The sequence below is a fragment of the Salmo salar genome, unplaced genomic scaffold (assembly GCF_905237065.1).
Source record: "Salmo salar unplaced genomic scaffold, Ssal_v3.1, whole genome shotgun sequence".
Lineage (NCBI taxonomy): Eukaryota > Metazoa > Chordata > Actinopteri > Salmoniformes > Salmonidae > Salmo > Salmo salar.
This window is the reverse complement of record NW_025548330.1, coordinates 307,122-326,746: the sequence shown is the minus strand read 5'-3', so window position 1 is coordinate 326,746 and position 19,625 is coordinate 307,122. Positions and strand designations below refer to the sequence as shown.

General features: G+C 39.4%; 1 long non-coding RNA gene across 2 annotated transcripts; it reads right to left on the bottom strand.

Annotated features, from left to right (window-relative positions):
* Positions 1-3,295: 3,295 nt before the first annotated feature.
* Positions 3,296-13,838, bottom strand: LOC123732901 (uncharacterized). Of its 2 annotated transcripts, none has more exons than XR_006763478.1 (2): positions 12,840-13,838; positions 3,296-4,261 (listed from the first exon to the last, which is right to left on the bottom strand). It is a non-coding gene; the product is annotated as an uncharacterized lncRNA (long non-coding RNA). The 2 variants fall into 2 exon arrangements; XR_006763479.1 differs by lacking the exon at positions 12,840-13,838 and adding an exon at positions 4,729-5,591.
* Between the last annotated feature and the right edge of the window lie 5,787 nt (positions 13,839-19,625).

Sequence of the window (19,625 nt, the reverse complement as noted above, 5' to 3'; positions counted from 1 at the left end):
ATATATACACATACATACATACACACTGTATATATACGCATGCATACATACACACTGTATATATACACATACATACATACACACTGTATATATACACATACATACATACACACTGTATATATACACATACATACATACACACTGTATATATACACATACATACATACACACTGTATATATACACATACATACATACATACACACTGTATATATACACATACATACATACATACACACTGTATATATACACATACATACATACATACACACTGTATATATACACATACATACATACACACTGTATATATACACATACATACATACACACTGTATATATACACATACATACATACATACACACTGTATATATACACATACATACATACATACACACTGTATATATACACATACATACATACACACTGTATATATACACATACATACATACACACTGTATATATACACATACATACATACACACTGTATATATACACATACATACATATATACACACTGTATATATACACATACATACATACATACACACTGTATATATACACATACATACATACACACTATATATATACACATACATAACATATACACTGTATATATACACATACATACATACACACTGTATATATACACATACATACATACACACTGTATATATACACATACATAACATATACAGAAAAAAATAAACAGAAGGCATTTGAACCCAGTCTGGCACAAAGAGAAGATTCATATGGGAGACAGTCTAGGTACATATCTGTTGTTCTGCCCCTGAACAAGGCAGTTAACCCACTGTTCCTAGTATGTGATGAGGACAAATTAAATGTTTTTTCATCCATTGTGTATTTCCATTTGCAGAATATTTAGATTTTACCTTTATTTAAACTAGGCAAGTCAGTTATGAACAAATTCTTATTTTCATTGAGCTGTCATTGAAAATAAGTATTTGTTCTTAACTGACCTGCCTAGTTTAAATAAAGGTAACATCTAAATATTCTGCAAATGGAAATACACAATGGACAAAAAAACATTTAATTTCTCCTCATCACATACTGCCAGGGTATATGTGGTGTGCTTTCTGGAATAAGAGCAAGCGTATATCGTGGTAGAAAGGGCAATAGAGGATCAAATTAGTTTCATTCTCTATTTCTTTGAGGTCACAATAGTTACATACAATTTACTGGAAACCAGGTTTAGTTGGGGTTTTTTATCTCCAAAATATGAGTTACTGTAGGACTATAATAATTGTTAACAGATCTACCAAACCCAAAAGTTTTAATTTGAGAATGTTAATTTGTATGCCTCAAATATTAAACTGTCTTAAAATATTTAATGATTAGTTGAATCAGGTGTGTAAGTGCTGGTAAGAACAAAAGGATGAGAAACCCTGAGATAAACATAAAACCATATAATGTAAAAGCTCCTCCACCATCTTTACCAGACGTTTTACTGATAACATGTAGACCTACTGATTAGTTTCCACTTTGAAAACTGCTGTCTGTCAGCAACTCAGCTCAAGTAGCAGTTATACTAACTAGTAATATCTCATTCCTAGTATTCATTCTCTTACTCTGTCCTTTAGAATAAATTATTGTTCAGAAATACTTACTTTATTTGTCAGTATTGTCCATATAGTGTTTTCTGCTCTGTCATCTCAAAATGGATCCTGAACAAAATCACATATTTACTTTCAGTCACCTCCTGGGTGGTGCAGTGGTCTAAACCACCCCATCTGAACAGTTTCTCACCAACTGGCCACCTGGTCTATAGAGACTAAATGACTATACACTCTACGCTGCACACCACATCAACGGGGATGTAGTGGAGGGTAAACCCACGTAAACGCGCTTACACACCTTTTTATTTGTAAAATAGCGTTTACTCAACTTTGTATTTTGTTAATTATCGTTTACCACTTCTTATGCGTTTCCAGCGTTAAGCCTAAATTCCATCGTGGAAAACGGGCCCAGGTTGGTCAGCATGATAAAGAATCATATCTCAAGCCTACTCTGTCTATTGAATGTCTGACTACGACCTAACTTTATAATAGTTATATGTAGCCAAGACTTACCAGAGTCTGTACGTCTGTCCTTCAAATCAACATCATTTATCCTGCTTCTAATGTTGCAGAGAAATGTGCGCTACATTTTGTAACCACAGTTACTTTCACTTTCATATGAGGAAACACGTCAATTCGCACGTCACTGGTGTATGGTTAAATAATGATGACAGAAGAGATCTACTAACTAGTAATAATATGTAATTCCAGGTATTCATTATCTTACTCTGTCCTTTATTGTTCAGAAATACTTTATTTGTACTTCTCTCCATATAGTGTGTTTTCCTCTTTTGTCATCTCACCATGGATCCTGCACTCAGCCGTCTCCCCACCCTGATAATAAAGTGTTTTATTGGAATCTTCCACTAGATGGCAGTAAACACCTGCTGTAACTACACTTTACAACAGCATTCCTTATTCATAAAGGCAGTGTCTCAATTGAGGAGTGCTGATCTAGGATCAGGTCCCCCCTCTCCATGTAATCTGATTCATTATGATCTAGGATCAGGTCCTCCCTCTCCATGTAATCTGATTCATTATGATTTAGGATCAGGTCCCCCCTCTCCATGTAATCTGATTCATTATGATCTAGGATCAGGTCCCCCCTCTCCATGTAATCTGATTCATTATGATCTAGGATCAGGTCCCCCCTCTCCATGTAATCTGATTCATTATGATCTAGGATCAGGTCCCCCCTCTCCATGTAATCTGATTCATTATGATCTAGGATCAGGTCCCTCCTCTCCATGTAATCTGATTCATTATGATCTAGGATCAGGTCCTCCCTCTCCTTGTAATCTGATTCATTATGATCTAGGATCAGGTCCCTCCTCTCCATGTAATCTGATTCATTATGATCTAGGATCAGGTACCCCTCTCCATGTAATCTGATTCATTATGATCTAGGATCAGGTCCCTCCTCTCCATGTAATCTGATTCATTATGATCTAGGATCAGGTCCCCCCTCTCCATGTAATCTGATTCATTATGATCTAGTTGTCAGAGCTAGAGTGGTGTTTGTCAGACTATGAGACATCCCGGTTTGGCCAACAAACTATTATGATACCACTCTATTGTAAACTGTGACTTGTACAAACAAGCTGGTGTTCTATGTGTTGCTCTAGGAATTACAACAAACTAACAGGGTGGAAAGTGATATTAGGGACACACAGAAAAACTTAAATTAAATAATATGAATGAACAAATGAATGAACAAATGAATGAATGAATGACATTTTATTTCCGTGTAAAATCGCCAACTGGCAACCCATCCCTTATGGGGTTAATTGCCACATAAACAAACATTACAATAATTGACTGTGGTAATTAAATGATAATTCTCCTTCCGGTGTTCTCTGCATTGGGCATCGCATGAATAGTGAAAAAAATAAGGTAAAAATCAATACATAATAGTAAATAAGGTGATGCAAACAATAATTATATCCCTAGAGCAGAACAATAATATACATATATACACACACTGTATATATACACATACCATTTACCACATAGAAGAGTCATATGGGAGACAAGTCTATACACAATCTATATATACACATACCATTTACCACATAGAAGACTCATATGGGAGACAAGTCTATACACAATCTATATATACACATACCATTTACCACATAGAAGACTCATATGGGAGACAGTCTATACACAATCTATATATACACATGTACCATTTACCACATAGAAGATTCATATGGGAGACAAGTCTATACACAATCTATATATACACATACCATTTACCACATAGAAGACTCATATGGGAGACAAGTCTATACACAATCTATATACACATGTACCATTTACCACGCAGAAGCTAAATATTTTTACAATTTAATTATAGGTAAACATTTTTCTTATATTCCAGGATTTATCTAAATATTCCACAAACGGAAATACACAATGGACAAAAAAACATTTCAATTTTTCCTCATCACTCATCACATACTGCCAGGGTATATCTGGTGGTCTTTCTGGAATAAGAGCAAGCGTATATCATGGTAGAAAAGGAAATAGAGGATTAAATCAGTTTAATTCTCTATTTCTTTAAGGTCACAATAGTTACATAGTCTTTCCTCCATTTCACCACAATACTGACCTGTTTCAATACTCAGAGAAAATATCCCTGATCTTACCTGTTTCAATACTCAGAGGCAATATCCATGATCGTACCTGTTTCAATACACAGAGACAATATCCCTGAAATAACCTGTTTCAATACTCAGAGACAATATCCCTGATCTGACCTGTTTCAATACTCAGAGACAATATCCCTGATCTGACCTGTTTCAATACTCAGAGGAAATATCCCTGATCTGAACTGTTTCAATACGGAGAGACAATATCCCTGATCTGACCTGTTTCAATACTCAGAGGAAATATCCCTGATCTGAACTGTTTCAATACGCAGAGACAATATCCCTGATCTGACCTGTTTCAATACTCAGAGGAAATATCCCTGATCTGAACTGTTTCAATACGCAGAGACAATATCCCTGATCTGAACTGTTTCAATACGCAGAGGCAATATCCCTGATCTGACCTGTTTCAATACACAGAGACAATATCCCTGATCTTCCCTGTGCACATAGAGATCTCTTGCTTTTAGGTAGGTTATACATAATATATCTCTCACACACCAATTCACCCTGAATCAAACAAAAGGTTCTCAATTTGGGTTGATGATTCATCTCCTCCACCCATCTTTTTTTCATGTCGCATCAACAGTTGTTTTTTAATCATATCTATGTCTCCCTTCATTTGGTTTTGGTACAGATGTTCATAGTTACACTGTTGAAAAAGCTCAGACATTTCAGTTGCCCAGGCTTCCCCTATGGATAGATAAATACAATAATCATGAAAAAAGTCATTGATGAAAGAGACTTCAACTAGGACTATAAAATAATGAAGAAACAGTTTAACATTTTGTTATTTTATGGCTTATATTTCTTGTAGAAGTTGATAAATAACACCTGGGGACAAAAACGCCTACATCTTCTGACAAAAAGTGTTAAAATGCATAACATTCCCTTTCAGGATCCATATTTTGGTGTTTATAAGGTAAAGGACACCTTATATTTAAAGCCTTTTTGAATCCACATTTTACACTAAATAAGAACTGATATTTCTTGTGGACAGAAAAGGCACCACATGGTAGGAATGACTCAGCAGCACTCCTACACTAGTTTAGTGGATTCCAAATGTTCCCTCTACTTTATTCTAGATTATTGACCTGAAATACTCACTTTACTTGGAAACTGAGTTGCAGTTTAGAGGTTAAACTATGAGCTGCTCTGTCATCTCAAAATGACCCTGTACAGATACTTTCTTATATTCAGTTTCAACTGTAGTCAAGGAGTCACCCTTCACATAACAACAGTAACCAGAGGGTGGGGCTAAAAGTCAGTTTCAACTGTAGTCAAGGAGTCACCCTTCATATAACAACAGTAACCAGAGGGTGGAGCTAACAGTCAGTTTCAACTGTAGTCAAGGAGTCACCCTTCACATAACAACAGTAACCAGAGGGTGGAGCTAACAGTCAGTTTCAACTGTAGTCAAGGAGTCACCCTTCATATAACAACAGTAACCAGAGGGTGGAGCTAACAGTCAGTTTCAACTGTAGTCAAGGAGTCACCCTTCACATAACAACAGTAACCAGAGGGTGGAGCTAACAGTCAGTTTCAACTGTAGTCAAGGAGTCACCCTTCATATAACAACAGTAACCAGAGGGTGGAGCTAACAGTCAGTTTCAACTGTAGTCAAGGAGTCACTCTTCATATAACAACAGTAACCAGAGGGTGGAGCTAACAGTCAGTTTCAACTGTAGTCAAGGAGTCACCCTTCACATAACAACAGTAACCAGAGGGTGGGGCTAACAGTCAGTTTCAACTGTAGTCAAGGTGTCACCCTTCACATAACAACAGTAACCAGAGGGTGGAGCTAACAGTCAGTTTCAACTGTAGTCAAGGAGTCACCCTTCATATAACAACAGTAACCAGAGGGTGGAGCTAACAGTCAGTTTCAACTGTAGTCAAGGTGTCACCCTTCACATAACAACAGTAACCAGAGGGTGGGGCTAACAGTCAGTTTCAACTGTAGTCAAGGAGTCACCCTTCACATAACAACAGTAACCAGAGGGTGGAGCTAACAGTCAGTTTCAACTGTAGTCAAGGAGTCACCCTTCACATAACAACAGTAACCAGAGGGTGGAGCTAACAGTCAGTTTCAACTGTAGTCAAGGAGTCACCCTTCACATAACAACAGTAACCAGAGGGTGGGGCTAACAGTCAGTTTCAACTGTAGTCAAGGTGTCACCCTTCACATAACAACAGTAACCAGAGGGTGGAGCTAACAGTCAGTTTCAACTGTAGTCAAGGAGTCACCCTTCACATAACAACAGTAACCAGAGGGTGGAGCTAACAGTCAGTTTCAACTGTAGTCAAGGAGTCACCCTTCACATAACAACAGTAACCAGAGGGTGGAGCTAACAGTCAGTTTCAACTGTAGTCAAGGAGTCACCCTTCACATAACAACAGTAACCAGAGGGTGGGGCTAACAGTCAGTTTCAACTGTAGTCAAGGTGTCACCCTTCATATAACAACAGTAACCAGAGGGTGGAGCTAACAGTCAGTTTCAACTGTAGTCAAGGAGTCACCCTTCACATAACAACAGTAACCAGAGGGTGGGGCTAACAGTCAGTTTCAACTGTAGTCAAGGAGTCACCCTTCACATAACAACAGTAACCAGAGGGTGGAGCTAACAGTCAGTTTCAACTGTAGTCAAGGAGTCACCCTTCACATAACAACAGTAACCAGAGGGTGGGGCTAACAGTCAGTTTCAACTGTAGTCAAGGAGTCACCCTTCACATAACAACAGTAACCAGAGGGTGGAGCTAACAGTCAGTTTCAACTGTAGTCAAGGTGTCACCCTTCACATAACAACAGTAACCAGAGGGTGGAGCTAACAGTCAGTTTCAACTGTAGTCAAGGTGTCACCCTTCACATAACAACAGTAACCAGAGGGTGGGGCTAACAGTCAGTTACAACTGTAGTCAAGGTGTCACCCTTCACATAACAACAGTAACCAGAGGGTGGAGCTGACAGTCAGTTACATGAGACAGCAGTAACGTGACATTGTTCTGAATCTTGCTTAAAAAATGTTATAGTCCTTCTTCAAGACATCTCTCTTACATTATTTTAGCTAAACTTATAATTTACTCGAAATCAGGTTTAGTTGTGTTTTTCCCCTGTAAGGTGTGTACGTGCTGGATAAGAACCAAAGGATGAGAAACCCTGAGATAAACATAAAACCATATAATGTAAAAGCTCCTCCACCATCTTTACCAGACGTTTTACTGATAACATGTAGACCTACTGATTAGTTTCCACTTTGAAAACTGCAGTCTGTCAGCAACTCAGCTCAAGTAGCAGTTCTACTAACTAGTAATATCTCATTCCAGGTATTCATTCACATACTCTGTCATTTAGAATGAATTATTGTTCATAAATACTTACTTCATTTGTCAGTATTGTCCATATAGTGTTTTCTGCTCTGTCGTCTCAAAATGGATCCTGTACAAAATCACATATTTACTTTCAGTCACCTCCTGGGTGGTGCAGTGGTCTAAACCACCCCATCTGAACAGTTTCTCACCAACTGGCCACCTGGTCTATAGAGACTAAATGACTATACACTCTACGCTGCACACCACATCAACGGGGATGTGGTGGAGGGTAAACCCACGTAAACGCGCTTACGCACCTTTTTATTTGTAAAATAGCGTTTACTCAACTTTGTATTTTGTTAATTATCGTTTACCACTTCTTATGCGTTTCCAGCGTTAAGCCTAAATTCCATCGTGGAAAACGGGCCCAGGTTGGTCAGCATGATAAAGAATCATATCTCAAGCCTACTCTGTCTATTGAATGTCTGACTACGACCTAACTTTATAATAGTTATATGTAGCCAAGACTTACCAGAGTCTGTACGTCTGTCCTTCAAATCAACATCATTTATCCTGCTTCTAATGTTGCAGAGAAATGTGCGCTACATTTTGTAACCACAGTTACTTTCACTTTCATATGAGGAAACACGTCAATTCGCACGTCACTGGTGTATGGTTAAATAATGATGACAGAAGAGATCTACTAACTAGTAATAATATGTAATTCCAGGTATTCATTATCTTACTCTGTCCTTTATTGTTCAGAAATACTTTATTTGTACTTCTCTCCATATAGTGTGTTTTCATCTTTTGTCATCTCACCATGGATCCTGCACTCAGCCGTCTCCCCACCCTGATAATAAAGTGTTTTATTGGAATCTTCCACTAGATGGCAGTAAACACCTGCTGTAACTACACTTTACAACAGCATTCCTTATTCATAAAGGCAGTGTCTCAATTGAGGAGTGCTGATCTAGGATCAGGTCCCCCCTCTCCATGTAATCTGATTCATTATGATCTAGGATCAGGTCCTCCCTCTCCATGTAATCTGATTCATTATGATCTAGGATCAGGTCCCCCCTCTCCATGTAATCTGATTCATTATGATCTAGGATCAGGTCCCCCCTCTCCATGTAATCTGATTCATTATGATCTAGGATCAGGTCCCCCCTCTCCATGTAATCTGATTCATTATGATCTAGGATCAGGTCCCCCCTCTCCATGTAATCTGATTCATTATGATCTAGGATCAGGTCCCTCCTCTCCATGTAATCTGATTCATTATGATCTAGGATCAGGTCCTCCCTCTCCTTGTAATCTGATTCATTATGATCTAGGATCAGGTCCCTCCTCTCCATGTAATCTGATTCATTATGATCTAGGATCAGGTCCCCTCCTCTCCATGTAATCTGATTCATTATGATCTAGGATCAGGTCCCCCCTCTCCATGTAATCTGATTAATTATGATCTAGGATCAGGTCCCCCCTCTCAATGTAATCTGATTCATTATGATCTAGGATCAGGTCCCTCCTCTCCATGTAATCTGATTCATTATGATCTAGGATCAGGTCCCCCCTCTCCATGTAATCTGATTCATTATGATCTAGTTGTCAGAGCTAGAGTGGTGTTTGTCAGACTATGAGACATCCCGGTTTGGCCAACAAACTATTATGATACCACTCTATTGTAAACTGTGACTTGTACAAACAAGCTGGTGTTCTATGTGTTGCTCTAGGAATTACAGCAAACTAACAGGGTGGAAAGTGATATTAGGGACACACAGAAAAACTTAAATTAAATAATATGAATGAACAAATGAATGAACAAATGAATGAATGAATGACATTTTATTTCCATGTCAAATCGCCAACTGGCAACCCATCCCTTATGGGGTTAATTGCCACATAAACAAACATTACAATAATTGACTGTGGTAATTAAATGATCATTCTCCTTCCGGTGTTCTCTGCATTGGGCATCGCATGAATAGTGAAAAAAATAAGGTAAAAATCAATACATAATAGTAAATAAGGTGATGCAAACAATAATTATATCCCTAGAGCAGAACAATAATATACATATATACACACACTGTATATATGCACATACCATTTACCACATAGAAGAGTCATATGGGAGACAAGTCTATACACAATCTATATATACACATACCATTTACCACATAGAAGACTCATATGGGAGACAAGTCTATACACAATCTATATATACACATACCATTTACCACACAGAAGACTCATATGGGAGACAAGTCTATACACAATCTATATATACACATACCATTTACCACATAGAAGACTCATATGGGAGACAAGTCTATACACAATCTATATACACATGTACCATTTACCACGCAGAAGCTAAATATTTTTACAATTTAATTATAGGTAAACATTTTTCTTATATTCCAGGATTTATCTAAATATTCCACAAACGGAAATACACAATGGACAAAAAAACATTTCAATTTCTCCTCATCACTCATCACATACTGCCAGGGTATATCTGGTGGTCTTTCTGGAATAAGAGCAAGCGTATATCATGGTAGAACAGGAAATAGAGGATTAAATCAGTTTAATTCTCTATTTCTTTAAGGTCACAATAGTTACATAGTCTTTCCTCCATTTCACCACAATACTGACCTGTTTCAATACTCAGAGAAAATATCCCTGATCTTACCTGTTTCAATACTCAGAGGCAATATCCCTGATCTGACCTGTTTCAATACACAGAGACAATATCCCTGATCTGACCTGTTTCAATAGGCAGAGACAATATCCCTGATCGTACCTGTTTCAATACACAGAGACAATATCCCTGAAATAACCTGTTTCAATACTCAGAGACAATATCCCTGATCTGACCTGTTTCAATACTCAGAGACAATATCCCTGATCTGACCTGTTTCAATACACAGAGACAATATCCCTGATCTGACCTGTTTCAATACACAGAGACAATATCCCTGATCTTCCCTGTGCACATAGAGATCTCTTGCTTTTAGGTAGGTTATACATAATATATCTCTCACACACCAATTCACCCTGAATCAAACAAAAGGTTCTCAATTTGGGTTGATGATTCATCTCCTCCACCCATCTTTTTTCATGTCGCATCAACAGTTGTTTTTTAATCATATCTATGTCTCCCTTCATTTGGTTTTGGTACAGATGTTCATAGTTACACTGTTGAAAAAGCTCAGACATTTCAGTTGCCCAGGCTTCCCCTATGGATAGATAAATACAATAATCATGAAAAAAGTCATTGATGAAAGAGACTTCAACTAGGACTATAAAATAATGAAGAAACAGTTTAACATTTTGTTATTTTATGGCTTATATTTATTGTAGAAGTTGTTAAATAACACCTGGGGACAAAAACGCCTACATCTTCTGACAAAAAGTGTTAAAATGCATAACATTCCCTTTCAGGATCCATATTTTGGTGTTTATAAGGTAAAGGACACCTGATATTTAAAGCCTTTTTGAATCCACATTTTACACTAAATAAGAACTGATTTTTCCCGGGGACAGAAAAGACACCACATGGTAGGAATGACTCAGCAGCACCTAGACACTAGTTTAGTGGATTCCAAATGTTCCCTCTACTTTATTCTACATTATTAACCTGAAATACTCACTTTACTTGGAAACTGAGTTGCAGTTTAGAGGTTAAACTATGAGCTGCTCTGTCATCTCAAAATGACCCTGTACAGATACTTTCTTATATTCAGTTTCAACTGTAGTCAAGGAGTCACCCTTCACATAACAACAGTAACCAGAGGGTGGGGCTAACAGTCAGTTTCAACTGTAGTCAAGGTGTCACCCTTCATATAACAACAGTAACCAGAGGGTGGGGCTAACAGTCAGTTTCAACTGTAGTCAAGGAGTCACTCTTCATATAACAACAGTAACCAGAGGGTGGGGCTAACAGTCAGTTTCAACTGTAGTCAAGGAGTCACTCTTCATATAACAACAGTAACCAGAGGGTGGGGCTAACAGTCAGTTTCAACTGTAGTCAAGGTGTCACCCTTCATATAACAACAGTAACCAGAGGGTGGGGCTAACAGTCAGTTTCAACTGTAGTCAAGGAGTCACCCTTCACATAACAACAGTAACCAGAGGGTGGGGCTAACAGTCAGTTACAACTGTAGTCAAGGAGTCACCCTTCACATAACAACAGTAACCAGAGGGTGGAGCTAACAGTCAGTTTCAACTGTAGTCAAGGTGTCACCCTTCACATAACAACAGTAACCAGAGGGTGGGGCTAACAGTCAGTTTCAACTGTAGTCAAGGTGTCACCCTTCACATAACAACAGTAACCAGAGGGTGGGGCTAACAGTCAGTTTCAACTGCAGTCAAGGTGTCACCCTTCACATAACAACAGTAACCAGAGGGTGGAGCTAACAGTCAGTTTCAACTGCAGTCAAGGAGTCACCCTTCACATAACAACAGTAACCAGAGGGTGGAGCTAACAGTCAGTTTCAACTGCAGTCAAGGAGTCACCCTTCATATAACAACAGTAACCAGAGGGTGGAGCTAACAGTCAGTTTCAACTGCAGTCAAGGAGTCACCCTTCACATAACAACAGTAACCAGAGGGTGGAGCTAACAGTCAGTTTCAACTGCAGTCAAGGAGTCACCCTTCACATAACAACAGTAACCAGAGGGTGGAGCTAACAGTCAGTTTCAACTGTAGTCAAGGAGTCACCCTTCACATAACAACAGTAACCAGAGGGTGGGGCTAACAGTCAGTTTCAACTGTAGTCAAGGTGTCACCCTTCACATAACAACAGTAACCAGAGGGTGGGGCTAACAGTCAGTTTCAACTGTAGTCAAGGTGTCACCCTTCACATAACAACAGTAACCAGAGGGTGGGGCTAACAGTCAGTTACATGAGACAGCAGTAACGTGACATTGTTCTGAATCTTGATTAAAAAATGTTATAGTCCTTCTTCAAGACATCTCTCTTACATTATTTTAGCTAAACTTATAATTTACTGGAAATCAGGTTTAGTTGTGTTTTTCCCCTGTAAGGTGTGTACGTGCTGGATAAGAACCAAAGGATGAGAAACCCTGAGATAAACATAAAACCATATAATGTAAAAGCTCCTCCACCATCTTTACCAGACGTTTTACTGATAACATGTAGACCTACTGATTAGTTTCCACTTTGAAAACTGCTGTCAGCAAGTCAGCTCAACAGTTCTTCTAACTAGTAATATCTCATTCCAGGTATTCATTCACATACTCTGTCATTTAGAATGAATTATTGTTCATAAATACTTACTTTATTTGTCAGTATTGTCCATATAGTGTTTTCTGCTCTGTCATCTCAAAATGGATCCTGTACAAAATCACATATTTACTTTCAGTCACCTCCTGGGTGGTGCAGTGGTCTAAACCACCCCATCTGAACAGTTTCTCACCAACTGGCCACCTGGTCTATAGAGACTAAATGACTATACACTCTACGCTGCACACCACATCAACGGGGATGTAGTGGAGGGTAAACCCACGTAAACGCGCTTAAGCACCTTTTTATTTGTAAAATAGCGTTTACTCAACTTTGTATTTTGTTAATTATCGTTTACCACTTCTTATGCGTTTCCAGCGTTAAGCCTAAATTCCATCGTGGAAAACGGGCCCAGGTTGGTCAGCATGATAAAGAATCATATCTCAAGCCTACTCTGTCTATTGAATGTCTGACTACGACCTAACTTTATAATAGTTATATGTAGCCAAGACTTACCAGAGTCTGTACGTCTGTCCTTCAAATCAACACATTTATCCTACTTCTAATGTTGCAGAGAAATGTGCGCTACATTTTCTACAGTCATTTTGTAACGGTGTAGACTACACAGTTACTTTCACTTTCATATGAGGAAATCACGTCCCTTCTGACGTCACCGGTGTATGGGTAAATAATGATGACAGAAGAGCCTCTACTAACTAGTAATAATATGTCATTCCAGGTATTCATTATCTTAATCTGTTCTTTATTGTTCAGAAATACTTTATTTGTACTTCTCTCCATATAGTGTGTTTTCCTCTTTTGTCATCTCACCATGGATCCTGCACTCAGCCGTCTCCCCACCCTGATAATAAAGTGTTTTATTGGAATCTTCCACTAGATGGCAGTAAACACCTGCTGTAACTACACTTTACAACAGCATTCCTTATTCATAAAGGCAGTGTCTCAAAGGAGGAGTGCTGAATCAGGATCAGGTCCCCCTGTCTATGTAATCTGATTCATTATGATATAGGATCAGGTCCCCCCTCTCCATGTAATCTGATTCATTATGATCTAGGATCAGGTCCCCCCTCTCCATCTAATCTGATTCATTATGATCTAGGATCAGGTCCCCCCCTCTCCATGTAATCTGATTCATTATGATCTAGGATCAGGTCCCCCTCTCCATGTAATCTGATTCATTATGATCTAGGATCAGGTCCCCCCTATCCATGTAATCTGATTCATTATGATCTAGGATCAGGTCCCCCCTATCCATGTAATCTGATTCATTATGATCTAGGATCAGGTCCCCCTCTCCATGTAATCTGATTCATTATGATCTAGGATCAGGTCCCCCCTATCCATGTAATCTGATTCATTATGATCTAGGATCAGGTCCCCCCTATCCATGTAATCTGATTCATTATGATCTAGGATCAGGTCCCCCCTATCCATGTAATCTGATTCATTATGATCTAGGATCAGGTCCCCCTCTCCATGTAATCTGATTCATTATGATCTAGGATCAGGTCCTTCCTCTCCATGTAATCTGATTCATTATGATCTAGGATCAAGTCTCTCCTCTCCATGTAATCTGATGCATTATGATCTAGGATCAGGTCCTCCTCTCCATGTAATCTGATTCATTATGATCTAGGATCAGGTCCCCCTCTCCATGTAATCTGATTCATTATGATCTAGGATCAGGTCCCCCCTCTCCATGTAATCTGATTCATTATGATCTAGGATCAGGTCCCCCCTCTCCATGTAATCTGATTCATTATGATTTAAAATCAGGTCCCCCTCTCCATGTAATCTGATTCATTATGATCTAGGATCAGGTCCCCCTCTCCATGTAATCTGATTCATTATGATCTAGGATCAGGTCCCCCTCTCCATGTAATCTGATTCATTATGATCTAGGATCAGGTCCCCCTCTCCATGTAATCTGATTCATTATGATCTAGGATCAGGTCCCCCCTCTCCATGTAATCTGATTCATTATGATTTAAAATCAGGTCCCCCCTCTCCATGTAATCTGATTCATTATGATATAGGATCAGGTCCCCCCTCTCCATGTAATCTGATTCATTATGATCAAAAAGGCTAAACTGACCCTAGATCAGCTCTCCTACTCTTTATGAATACTGTCACAGGTGACTCCTCAAGATGAGGCTCATGATTTATAAGTTATATTCTTTAAGAATCAATTAGTATCTTTATATAACAACAGTAACCAGAGGAGACTTCAGGGATCTCTTCGTCACACCTTTATATAACAACAGTAACCAGAGAGTGGCGCTAACAGTCAGTTGCATGCTGCAGCAGTAAATCATGACATTGTACCGAATCTTGCTTCAGTTTTTATTATAGTCCTTCTTCAAGACATCTCTTTTACATTATTTTAGCTAAATGTAGAATTTACTCAACCAGGTTTAGTTGTGTGTTTTTCCCTCCTTACTCTAGGACAATAATAATTGTTAACAGGCCTACAAACCCAAAATGTTTTAATTTGAGAATGTTCATTTGTATGCCTCAAATATTAAACTGTCTTAAAATATTTAATGATTAGTTGAATCAGGTGTGTAAGTGCTGGTCAGAACAAAAGGATTGAGAAACCCTGAGATAAACATAAAACCATATAATGTAAAAGCTCCTCCACCATCTTTACCAGACGTTTTACTGATAACATGTAGACCTACTGATTAGTTTCCACTTTGAAAACTGCTGTCTGTCAGCAACTCAGCTCAAGTAGCAGTTCTACTAACTAGTAATATCTCATTCCTAGTATTCATTCTCTTACTCTGTCCATTAGAATAGATTATTGTTCAGAAATACTTACTTTATTTTTCAATAATCTCCATATAGTGTTTTCTGCTCTGTCGTCTCAAAATGGATCCTGAACAAAATAACATATTTACTTTCTGTTTCAGCTCAGCCGCCTCCCGAGTGGTGCGGAGTCCCGCCTCTTGCGTCACTGCAGTACCTGGTTAGAGTCCAGGCTGCATGGTTGGGAGTCCCATAGGGCGGCGCACAATTGGCACAGCGTCGTCAAGGTTTGGCCGGGGTAGGCCGTCATTGTTAATAAGAATTTGTTCTGACTTACCTAGTTAAATAAAAGTGAAATAAAAATAAAATATCTTCCACTAGATGGCAGTAAACACCTGCTGTAACCTGACTTTACAGGAGTATCAATATGATATAAACAGCTAAACTGATCTGAGATCAGCTCTCCTATGAAGACTGTCACAGGTTTACAGCAGTATCAATATGATATAATAAGCTAAACTGATCCGAGATCAGCTCTCCTATGAAGACTGTCACAGGTTTACAGCAGCTGACAGTTGCTACTTCATCGCTACTAACTCAAACTACCTTGGTTTAAATAAAGACAATATATGTAAAGATTAAAAGGTATATAACTTATAAATCATGAGCCTCATCTTGAGGAGTATGTGATTGGATGTTATAGACCCCCATCTGAACAGTTTCTTTTCCCATGCTGTGGCCCTCACCATCTGGCCCATAGAGACTAAAGGACTATGCTGTGGCCCTCACCATCTGGCCCATAGAGACTAAAGGACTATGCTGTGGCCCTCACCATCTGGCCCATAGAGACTAAAGGACTATGCTGTGGCCCTCACCATCTGGCCCATAGAGACTAAAGGACTATGCTGTGGCCCTCACCATCTGGCCCATAGAGACTAAAGGACAATGCTGTGGCCCTCACCAACAGGCCCATAGAGACTAAAGGACTATGCTGTGGCCCCCACCATCTGGCCCATAGAGACTAAAGGACTATGCTGTGGCCCTCACCAACAGGCCCATAGAGACTAAAGGACTATGCTGTGGCCCCCACCATCTGGCCCATAGAGACTAAAGGACTATGCTGTGGCCCTCACCATCTGGCCCATAGAGACTAAAGGACTATGCTGTGGCCCTCACCATCTGGCCCATAGAGACTAAATGACTATGCTGTGGCCCTCACCATCTGGCCCATAGAGACTAAATGACTATGCACTCTACGCTGCACACCACCTCAACGGGGATGTGGTGGAGGGTAAACCCACGTAAACGCACTTACACACCTTTTTATTTGTAAAATAGCGTTTACTCAACACTGTATTTTGTTAATTATCGTTTACCACTTCTTATGCGTTTCCAGCGTTAAGTCTAAATTCTATCGCAGAAACCGGGCCCAGGTTGGTCAGCATGATAAAGAATCATATCTCAAGGTTACTCTGTCTATTGAATGTCTGACTACGACCTAACTTTATAATAGTTATATGTAGCCAAGACTTACCAGAGTCTGTACGTCTGTCCTTCAAATCAACACATTTATCCTGCTTCTAATGTTGCTGAGAAATGTGCGCTACATTTTGTAACCACAGTTACTTTCATTTTCATATGAGGAAACACGTCAATTCGCACGTCACTGGTGTATGGGTAAATAATGATGACAGAAGAGATCTACTAACTAGTAATAATATGTAATTCCAGGTATTCATTATCTTACTCTGTCCTTTATTGTTCAGAAATACTTTATTTGTACTTCTCTCCATATAGTGTGTTTTCCTCTTTTGTCATCTCACCATGGATCCTGCACTCAGCCGTCTCCCCATCCTGATAATAAAGTGTTTTATTGGTATCTTCCACTAGATGGCAGTAAACACCAGCTGTAACTAGACTTTACAACAGCATTCCTTATTCATAAAGGCAGTGTCTCAAAGGAGGAGTGCTGAACCAGGATCAGCTCCCCCTGTCTATGTAATCTGATTCATTATGATCTAGGATCAGGTCCCCCCTCTCCATGTAATCTGATTCATTATGATCTAGGATCAGGTCCCCCCCTCTCCATGTAATCTGATTCATTATGATCTAGGATCAGGTCCCTCCTCTCCATGTAATCTGATTCATTATGATCTAGGATCAGGTCACCCCCCTCTCCATGTAATCTGATTCATTATGATCTAGGATCAGGTCCCTCCTCTCCAGTTAATCTGATTCATTATGATCTAGGATCAGGTCCCTCCTCTCCATGTAATCTGATTCATTATGATCTAGGATCAGGTCCCTCCTCTCCATGTAATCTGATTCATTATGATCTAGGATCAGGTCCCCCCCCTCTCCATGTAATCTGATTCATTATGATCTAGGATCAGGTCCCTCCTCTCCATGTAATCTGATTCATTATGATCTAGGATCAGGTCCCTCCTCTCCATGTAATCTGATTCATTATGATCTAGGATCAGGTCCCCCCCTCTCCATGTAATCTGATTCATTATGATCTAGGATCAGGTCCCCCCTCTCCATGTAATCTGATTCATTATGATCTAGGATCAGGTCCCCCTCTCCATGTAATCTGATTCATTATGATCTAGGATCAGGTCCCCCCTCTCCATGTAATCTGATTCATTATGATCTAGGATCAGGTCCCCCCTCTCCATGTAATCTGATCCATTGTGATCTAGGATCAGGTCCCCCCTCTCCATGTAATCTGATTCATTATGATCTAGGATCAGGTCCCCCCCTCTCCATGTAATCTGATTCATTATGATCTAGGATCAGGTCCCCCTCTCCTTGTAATCTGATTCATTATGATCTAGGATCAGGTCCCCCCTCTCCATGTAATCTGATTCATTGTGATCTAGGATCAGGTCCTCCTCTCCATGTAATCTGATTCATTATGATCTAGGATCAGGTCCCCCCTCTCCATGTAATCTGATTCATTATGATCTAGGATCAGGTCCCCCCCTCTCCATGTAATCTGATTCATTATGATCTAGGATCAGGTCCTCCTCTCCATGTAATCTGATTCATTATGATCTAGGATCAGGTCCTCCTCTCCATGTAATCTGATTCATTATAATCTAGGATCAGGTCCCCCTCTCCATGTAATCTGATTCATTATGATCTAGGATCAGGTCCCCCCTCTCCATGTAATCTGATTCATTATGATCTAGGATCAGGTCCCTCCTCTCCATGTAATCTGATTCATTATGATTGTTTTGTCTCATGTCTTTATATTCATATAGCCTGGGGGCCATGTAGCTGTATTGAAATGACCTTGTTTTATAACCTTCTTTGTTGCTCAGTGGTACTTCAATTGTCCTGACCATCCACTCAGAGCTTATGCATCTAATGCATTCCTCAAATACTGCAGAGTTGTTAAGCAAGTCCCTGAGATCGTCATGTTGAACCATATTTATTTGTCAGATGAGACCTGAGGGGATCACTGTAGTGGGTCATAAATGCATCAAAATGGTTCTGAGGTCCTCAACAATGTTATTCTGTACCGTAGCTGGGATGCAGTGTTCTTTCCTGATTTACTAAATAAAAAGACAGATATTGTTTTAGAGACCTTCAATTAGCTGCTCAGTGTTGATCTCTGTGGCTTGAACATATTCAGCCTCTGGCAGACTCTCTACATCGCTCATGTCATCTTCAATGGGATCAGTCCCAGTCTCAAATTCATCATGAGGGCAATTCTCATCTAAGTTGGCTCTTAAAATCTCTCTGTGGTTTTGGTAGATGTGTGACTGATAGATGCTGAAACATCTATTTGTTTTCCCCACACCCATTAACTCCACAGGTCATTACAACATGTGGTTCGTGCTGGTGATAGAGGACAATATGTGTGAGTAGTCTGGACACAGAGGAAGGATGCTCATTGCAAAGTGGACAGTTGAATAGAGTTGGCATTCTGCAGACAGATTGTGAACCTTGGAATGATGGGATGGAATCATGGAATCATTGGTACTCAGCCACTTGCAGACATCATCAAGGGACCAGTCTTCCACAGCCACACTCTAATTCAAGTTGACACTAAAAGCAGAAGTG